Source organism: Electrophorus electricus, chromosome 16 (assembly GCF_013358815.1).
Source record: "Electrophorus electricus isolate fEleEle1 chromosome 16, fEleEle1.pri, whole genome shotgun sequence".
Lineage (NCBI taxonomy): Eukaryota > Metazoa > Chordata > Actinopteri > Gymnotiformes > Gymnotidae > Electrophorus > Electrophorus electricus.
In genome coordinates, this window is record NC_049550.1 from 18,855,832 (window position 1) to 18,865,689 (window position 9,858).

The following is a 9,858-nucleotide window of genomic DNA, read 5'->3' on the forward strand; positions in this document are numbered from 1 at the left end:
GTCTTCCTCCAAAAACTGCATGGATGGCAAACATACTCAGGGTAATTTTATCTCGTCTACCCTGTTATTCATGCAAAGCTAAGACTTGGTTTCACGGCAGCCTCAGAGTTCAAAAGGCTTGTGTATGATGAGCTGCGCCTCGCCTTGGTGGCCATGAGAGCAGTCGGATGTACAGTAGAGAGCTGAGAATCCGGACAGTTTTACCTGCCATGCCACAAGTGAGCTGTTGGCTCTCGCTTGATTCTTACAACAATGTAGCATTTCTTTCCTGATTTCGTTACTGAGCCTCAACCCGTCTCAGCAGCTATGGCTTCTCCCACCACCCCAGCCAACTACTTCCCGTTGCCCTTGACAACCATTCCTGTGTAAGATAGGTTTTGGACACGTACACTCTAGAACAACAGAAGGGGCATTCATTGCTTAGTTTTTGCTACTCTACTTATTCTGTTCCTCACTTTACAGCACATCTGCAAAGTATTCATAGCGCTTCACTTTTTCCACGTTTTGTTATGTTACAACCTTATTCCAAAATGGATCAAATTATTTTTTTATCCTCAAAATTCTACATATACACATACATATATATATATATATATATATATATATATACATACATACATTATATATACACACACATATATATATAAAATGTATATAAAAAATGTGTGTGTGTATATATATATATATATATATATATATATATATAATTACACACACACACAATACCCCATAATGACAAAGTGAAAAAAGTTTGTTTGGAATTGTTGCAAATTTATTAAAAATAAAAAACCAAAAAATAGATATATATCACATGTACATAAGTGTTCACAGCCTTTGCTCAATACTTTGTTGAAGCACCTTTCGTAGCAATTACAGCCTCAAGTCTTTTTGAGTATGATGCAACATGCTTGGCACACCTATTTTGGGCAGTTTCTCCTATTCTTCTTTGCAGAACCTCTCAAGCTCCATCAGGTTGGGTGGGGAGTGTCGGGGCACACCCATTTTCAGATCTCTCCAGAGATGTTCAATCAGGTTCAAGTCTGGGCTCTGGTTGGGCCACTCAAGAACATTGACAGAGTTGTCCTGAAGCCACTCCTCTGTTATTTTAGCTGTGTGCTTAGGGTCGTTGTCCTGTTGGAAGATGAACCTTTGCCCCAGTCTGAGGTCCAGAGCACTCTGGAGCAGGTTTTCTTCAAGGATGTCTCTGTACATTGCTGCGTTCAACTTTCCCTTGACCCTGACTAGTCTCCCAGTTCCTGCTGCCGAAAAACAACCCCACAGCATGATGCTGCCACCACCATGCTTCACTGTAGGGATGATATTGGCTAGGTGATGAGCACTGCAAGATGACATGACACTTGGCATGCAGGCCAAAGAGTTCAATCTTTGTTTCATCAGACCAGAGAATTTTGTTTTTCCATGGTCTGAGAGTCCTTCAGGTGCCTTTTAGCAAACTCCAAGCGGGCTGTCCTGTGCCTTTTACTGAGGAGTGACTTCCGTCCAGCCACTCTACCATACAGGCCTGATTGGTGAAGAGCTGCAGAAATGGTTGTCCTTCTGGAAGGTTTTCCTCTCTCAAAAGAGCAACGCTCAAGCTCTGTTAGAGTGACCCTTGGGTTTGTGGTCACCTCCCTGACTAAGGCCCTTCTATCCTGATCACTCAGATTTGGTGGTTCCAAACTTCTTCCATTTATGGATGATGGCGGCCACTGTGCTCACTGGGACCTTCAATGTTGCAAAAATATTTCTGTACCCTTCCCCTGATCTGTACCTGAATACAATCCAGTGGAAACAGGATGCACCTGAGCTCAATTTTGAGTGTCATGGCAAAGGCTGTGAACACTTATGTACATGTGATTTTTTATTATTTTTTTAATATATTTGCAAAAATTCCAAACAAACGTTTTTCACCTTGTCATTATGGGGTATTGTGTGTAGAATTTTGATGGGAAAAAATTAATTTAATCCATTTTGGAATAACGCTGTAACATAACAAAATGTGGTAAAAGTGAAGCGCTGTGAATACTTTCCAGATGCACTGTATATTGTTACTATTGTAGTGTCCGTTATCACCCAGAGGAGGATGGGCCCCCCCTTTGAGTTTTGGTTCCTTTCATGCTCTTCATGCTCAAGGGAGCTTTTCCTTGCCGCCGTCACCCTTGGCTTGCTCACTGGGGGCTTGGAATTGGACATTTGTAAAGCTGCTTTGTGACAACTGTTGTTGTAAAAAGTGCTATATAAATACATTTGACTTTGAAGAATATAAAATTTGGTATGTGGGCATAATATTGACACAAAAAAATATTTTAATAACCTGTGTGCTGCATTACCTAGTTTAGGGGTATGTGTTTGTCAGCATATTTTAACCATTGTGGATTAAGCTCTGTTGTCATCATCAAGCCGTCTCTCAACTCACACAGCCAGGTAAAGAACATCATCTCTGACACCTGTAGCCAACTCGCTGATTATAACAGCATATGTCTTCACACTCATGAGATTATAACTGCGTATGTCTTTGCTCTTATGAGATTATAACAGGGTATGTCTTCTTTTTCTCTTCTCTCAACAGACGGAATTCTTCTACTCCTGACTTCCAGCAATCCAACTACATGTCCGCTGGATCCAATTCCTTCCACTCTGTTCCAGACAATCGCAAGAGATCTGCTTCCTTTCATCTCTGTCATCATCAGCAACTCCTTATCTTGTGGATATGTGCCAACTGCATTCAAAACCACCAGGGTGGTACCAATCCTCAAGAAGGCCACACTTGACAGCTCCAGCGTTACCAACTACAGACTGGTATCACTTCTCTTTCCTCTCAAAAGCCCTTGAATGAGCAGTTTATAATCAATTGTCTTTTTTTCTCACCCAGAACCAGCTGCATGATCCCAATCAGTCTGGCTACAAACCGGCACATTCTACAGAAACGGCCCTCAATAGCAGTGACGGAGAAACTTCATGCTGCTAAAGCTGCCAAACTGTCATCTGTCTTGATTCTTCTAGACCTTTCAGCAGCCTTTGACACAGTGAACCACAACATTCTTCTCTCTGTTCTCTCCAGGCTTGGTGTGACTGGCTCTGCTTGGAGATGCTTTCAGTCCTATCTGGAGAGATGGTCCTATCAGGTGAAATAGAGAGGATCCACATCCAAACCGTGTAGACTCTCCACTGGTGTTCCACAGTGCTCAGTATTAGGCCCCCTTCTCTTCTCTTTGTATGCTCATGGTTTCTCCTACCACTGCTATGCCGATCACACTCAATTATTTCTTTCTTTTCCACCCTCTGACACACAGGTCTCCAGACGTATCTCAGCATGCTTGGCTGACATTGTATCATGAATGACAGCCCACCATTTGAAGCTCAACCCCAGTAAAACTGAGCTTCTGTTCATCCCAGGTACTCCCAACCCTTACCATGACCTCACAGTTTCCTTCGAGAACTCCCTGGTATCACCATGTGAAGCTACCCGTAGCCTGGGCATAACTTTGGACAACCAGTTGTCGTTCTCAACTCATGTTTCAAATCTAACCTGGTCTTGAAGATTTCTCCTTTAAAACTTATGACGGATTTGGTCCTTTCACTCGCAGGAAGCTACCCAGGTGCTTGTGCAGTCTCTTGTGATCTCAAAGCTAGACTACTGCAACTCACTACTTGCTGGTCTTCCTCTAAGAGCCATCAAACCTCTACAACTTGTCCAGAATGCAGCAGCACAACTGGTCTTCAATCTTCCGAAGTTCACAAGTTACTCCACTGCTGCGCTCCCTTCACTGGCTTCCATTAGCTGCATGCATCAGATTTAAAACCTTGATGCTTGCCTACAAAGCCAAAAATGGACCAGCCCCTTCATACATGAGGTCAGTGGTCAAAGCCCGATCTGAACCTCGGGTACTTCGAACCTCTAGTACGGCTCGGCTTGAAATACCTTGCTTCAGGTCTCATGGACAACTAAAGGACAACTGAACCTGCTCTCATATTGACTGACTAAATTAGTACTTATTGTAGGGTATTGTTTATTATGTTGTTTTACAAACTCTAGCACTTATTGTTTGTTGCACTTATCATTGTTTAAGATAGACCTTATGTATTTGGAATTTGGACTTCTAGGTATCAGCATTGATCCATGTATTTATATATTATTGCAGTTCATTGGTATGTTGGACTCTAACCTACTGTACTGTACTAGGATGTATTCTAAGAGTAAATGACAAAGCACTTTTGTAAGTCACTCTGGATAAGAGCGTCTGCTAAATGCCATAAATGTAAATAACAGGGTATGTCTTCACTCTCACGAGATTATAATGGCATATGTCTACACTCTCACGAGATTATAACAGCACGTCTTCACTCTCATGATGGCGTACGTCAACGTGGTGTGCCAGTGGCACTGACGGATGTACTGTATTGAGCCGGTAAGTTGGTTTGCACAGAGCTGTGTTAAGTTGAACAAGGCTAATATGTGTCAAATCTAGAAGGCACAAAAACAATCTGTGAAATATCCCCCTAATGAGGACAACTATCAAATTGAGAAGGAAAAAATATTTTGAACGAGATATTGTGATAAAGGAAATTATTCTTTCTGAGCATGTGAGTTTCACATTTTCACTTGTGTCTGGGATATTTAGATACATGTTAAAACTTGAAAAAAACCTATATTTTTCACCTTGTGTGTTTGCATTCTCTAGTTTTGACATTAACGTGACACCATACTAATATCTCACCATGGCAGATTCATTAGTCATGTGAACCAGAAATCTTCCCATGTCTTCCCATAAACCTGTTTGGAGCTCATTTTAGATCTATAACTTGTTTGGAGCTCATTCTAGATCTGCAACCTGTTTGGAGCTCATTCTAGATCTGCAACCTATTTGGAGCTCATTCTAGATCTGCAACCTGTTTGGAGCTCATTCTAGATCTATAACCTGTTGTGAACTCACTCTATGTTGTCAACACTTCACTTCCTCAAAGGCAGTCACAGATCTAAAATTGTCTTGTAAATTTTAACCCAATTGATATGATGTAACTAAGATCATAGAACTGATGGGGTTGTGCTTGTAAAATGTCCAATCACAGAACTGATATAAATATCCTGGGGGCTGGGCTTGTTACATGTCCAGTCACAGAGCTGATAGAGATACCCTGAGGGTTGTTGTAGATAATGGCCCAATCACAGAGCTGATGGAGATATCCCAAGGGTTGGGCGCATTAAGTGCCCAATCACAGAACTGATGAAGATACCTTGGAGGTTGGACTCGTTAAATGCCCAATCACAGAGATGACATGAGGGTTGGGCTTGTTTTTTTTGTTATATTTATTTGGCTTGTCTATAGCATAACTGTGACAAATTAATTTGATATAAATCTCATAATTACCCTCACTCCTACCACCCACACACCACTCAGATGGCTTTTAGGCTTGTAAGTCTAATAAAACAAAGGAAAAAATGCCACAGAATTACAGCTGTGAAGTGGCCATAGTTTCATAGAAGTGCAGAGCCGGCTGCGCTCTTTCTGACATTTAACCACGTTGGTGTTAGATAAAGGGAAACGTCTTAAGTATCTATGGTTAACATACATATAACATATACATATAACATATGTTGTCTTACTCACTGGGGGATATATAAATAAATACATTTTAAATTATGTAATATCATTTGATCGTTATTAGTTTTAAAGACGAGAGCCGTGATAGTTTAACTAAATAGCTGAGTATTCATATCTTTTGTTTGGATTAATTTACCTATATAGCAGAGTGCTCGTATCTTTTGTTTCGATCATTGGCCCTCGCTATTGCATCGTGCTGGAGACAGGCGTCTCACCCCTGCGTCTAATTTTGTTCTCTGCTCACACACGTTTAACCTTTCCCCTTTTACCCTGCTGTTAATGAATTAGCGTCCACCATGCTCCAAACGCTCCAGCGCTGCACGTATCTGTCCCCGCCCCACTCATGGCATCCACAATTAGGCTCGGGAGCTGAGCCAGGACTCCCAGGACTTGCTGAATACTTGCATTTAGTGCTTGATTGTGTTTGAATTAGACTCGTTGTTTCCTTCGTTATTTTAATTAGTGTTTTTATTTTTGTTAGCATTTTCACTGGGAAAATGGGCTTCGCCGCAGTACTTCCACTTCCTTTATTATCTGTGCCATGTTGCTTTAAGTCCTCGGGGAATCATTTGTCTAATTGCGAGGGTGATGGCTAACGTGCCCGATGCGACACAGTGACCCGCACATAACGAGTGCACGGACTCGCGCGGAATGTAAATGTTCACGAGACAAGTCGATGCTGCAGCCGTAATGTGCACGTGCAGCGGCTGAGCTAATGTCACGCACGTGCTGTGAATACGGACCCGCGCGATACGCAGAGACGCGACACCAAACCAAGGTGTGTTGTGGTAGCCTGTGCAAGAATTTAAATGTGCTTAAAATATTATATATATATATATATATATATATATATATATATATATATATATATATATATATATATATATATATATAGATAGATAGATAGATAGATAGATAGATAGATAGATAGATAGATAGATAGATAGATAGCAGACTTTATTATCTGAAATCTGGAGCTTGCGTACATGCATGCAGACCCCTCAGCCGAACTCTAGGTGTGAGTGAACCACGTCACGTAGCATGTACAGCCGAGTCCTCTCACAGCCCATGGTAAACAGTGCTCCATGGTAAACATTACACATAGTGAATGCTGATAGTCTGACAATTAATATATAAAATAACCCCCCCCCCACACACACACACACACTTGTGCTAAAGGTCATGTCTTTCTGAAACAATACCTCTCGCGCTGCATGCTCCCTCCCGAAGGAGCGGATTAGCATCCGTTTAGCCACGGCTGTGTTGACCTTTTGGCTCTGTGTGTGTTTGTGTGTGTGTGTGTGTGTGTGTGTGTGTGAGAGAGAGAGAGAGAGAGAGAGAGAAACTATGAAGTTCTCCTGAGTGTCACTCTGTCCTCCACCGTTTCTGACACACTAATCCAGACATCTGACCCGAGATCAGCCACACTGGTCTATTAAATTACATTCGTCAACAAACGGCAGGCAAACACTGGTTCCAGATCAGTCCCACCTGTCTGTTAAATATCATTAATAAACAAACACCAGGTAAACACTGATTCCAGATCAGCACTTTAGTTTAAAGCAGACTTAATGTTCATCATGGCTGTTCATGTATACTGCAATTCAGTAATTATTTTAAAGAGGTTGACAAATCTTCTCTTCATGACTCTGGACCCCATTTGAATATACTAGTGTGTGCGTTTGTGTGTGTGTTGGGTGGATATTAGGAATGTCTACAGAGATTTATGCATATTTCCATAATGTGGCAAACAGCTGTCGTTTTACACAGTCCCAGGGGAGAGAGGGAGAACGAGAGTGTGTGTGTGTGTGTGTGTGTGTGTGTGTGTGTGTGTGTGTGTGTGTGTGTGTGTGTGTGTGTGTGTGTGTGTGTGTGTGTGTGTAATTCATGTAGGGTATTATAATTGCTTGGCTGATTGTGTTGGTGATGCAGTGTGTGTGTGAGTTTTAATAGGAAATGCTTATCAGTCCTTCATTCTTTCCATTACAGCAGAAATACAGCAAGAATGTTTGATTTGCACAAGAATAGCAACACAAAACACTTGCCTCACTCTTATTTGACTTTCTATTGTATGTTTGGAAGCAAGAAGCATTTTTATATGTGTGTGTATGTGTGTGTTGTTATAGCTGCAGTGACAGTTTTATTACTGTTTTGCACATGGAAGTTCTTCACAAGGTGAGACAAGATAATGTCTTATCTCTACCCCTGCTGCCCATCTCTCTCTCTCTCTCTCTCTCTCTCTCTCTCTCTCTCTCTCTCTCTCTCTCTCTCTCTCTCTCTCTTCTATCTCTATGTTGTTTTTGTTGTTGTTTGTTAATTAATTGCTCTGGTTGTGTCATTAGCTGGTGTTGTTTGCTCTAACCTCCTGCTTCACCGCCTTCACCTGCTGAGACAGTTGTGTTAGCAGAGCCGCTACCCAGAGCAGCCAGGTGTGTTAGCGGACACGCTACCCTGAGCAGACAGGTGTGTTAGCGGACACGCTACCCAGAGCAGACAGGTGTATTAGCGGACACGCCACCCAGAGCAGACAGGTGTATTTGCGGACACACTACCCAGAGCAGGCAGGTGTATTAGTGGACACAGTACCCAGAGCAGACAGGTGCGTTAACGGACACGCTACCCAGAGCAGACAGGTGTATTAGTGGACACACTACCCAGAGCAGATAGGTGTGTTAGCGGTGGATGACTGTATATTCAGAATTCGTTAGGGTTTTCACATTCAGAGCATATCACCCTAATCTTTCATTATTTATCTTGGCTGCCATTACTACAATTCAAATTACTACTCACCAGCTTCAAGGTCTTGCATGGTTTAACCCCACAACCCAGCTCTGTCATCCATACATCCCCCATACACTCAGGTCATTTGGCACTGGGAAACTACCTGCCCCGCACACTAGACTAACCCTGCGCTGGGGTTACAGGTCTGTTCACTAACCATACCCTGTGGTAGCAGGTCTTTTAGTGCTGTGCCCTTTACACGTTGTAACTCCCTTACTATTGTTATAGCAGCTTTGTGACAAGGTGCCATGTAAAATCAGCATTATATAAACTTCATTAAGCACTGTGTGAACCAAATCTTATATAAACTGAATTAAGCACTAGATAAACTAAGTATTATATAAACTGAATGAAACACTATATAAACTTTATTTAAGTATTATATAACCTGAATTAAGCACTATTTAAATGGAATTATGCATGATATAAATTGAATTAAACACTAAAAAACTGAATTAAGCACTATATAACATTATATAACACTATGGAGGTATAGCTTTTCTCAGAATACTTTCACTCCCTCAACTATTACTTGTGACTATGGATTTTTTTAAATTGTAAAGCAACCTGGGATATGTGAAAGGCACTGCATAGTCACCCTAACCTTACCCTGTAATTTACTCAGTGTGTTGATACAGTTTATATAAAGTTTTCAGTTTGTATGAAAAATTGTATACAATACAATCCTGGATCTCAGTACTGACAGACGTCCATAATATCAACTAAATAACATTATAACTATATTAACTACATTATGTTGTAATTACATAGTAATAACCAATTTTGATTACCAAAGGACATATAATAATCAATGACATAATTGTTATAATCAATGATCGGACTGATTTCCTTTAACCCATTAAGTGTATCAGAACAAATCCTGACAGACAGGTCCAAGCCCTCAAGAGGATTCCCTTTGTGTTGATGCAGTGGGGAATTATGGGACATGTAGTCAGTGGTTATTAACTACATAACGGAGGGGAGGTAGGGTTGAGGGACGCACCCATGCCCCTCCCTGCAGTAAGAGGAAGACGGTGAGAGGAAGGTGGCCATCTTCGCCCGCCTCTATCGCGGTCGGACCAGAATCGTAGGAACTCAGACGGGATTAGCAGTGTTGGCGTGTTAGCATCCGAGTTCTGTGCGACTACCTGGACCTGAAGTCTGATGGAACCCTGGACTTTGCGAGACAGCAGGAATACAGCGAGGATTTCCACCAGACACACACATGCAAGTGGCACTACTTATGGCTGCCTGTCGTCATACGGCAACCAGACACAACAACTCGACATGACACCAGCAATGCTCCAAATAGACCCGAAAGCGCTTTCAGCTTTTGTCCATTCACGTATGTATGAGTGTGTGTTTGTGTGTTGAAACTGTGTGCATGTGTATGTGTGTGTGTATGCGTGTGTGTGTGTGATTGGAGACAAAAAGAGAGGATAAAATGAATGATACCAGACCAAATCCTGTTAAT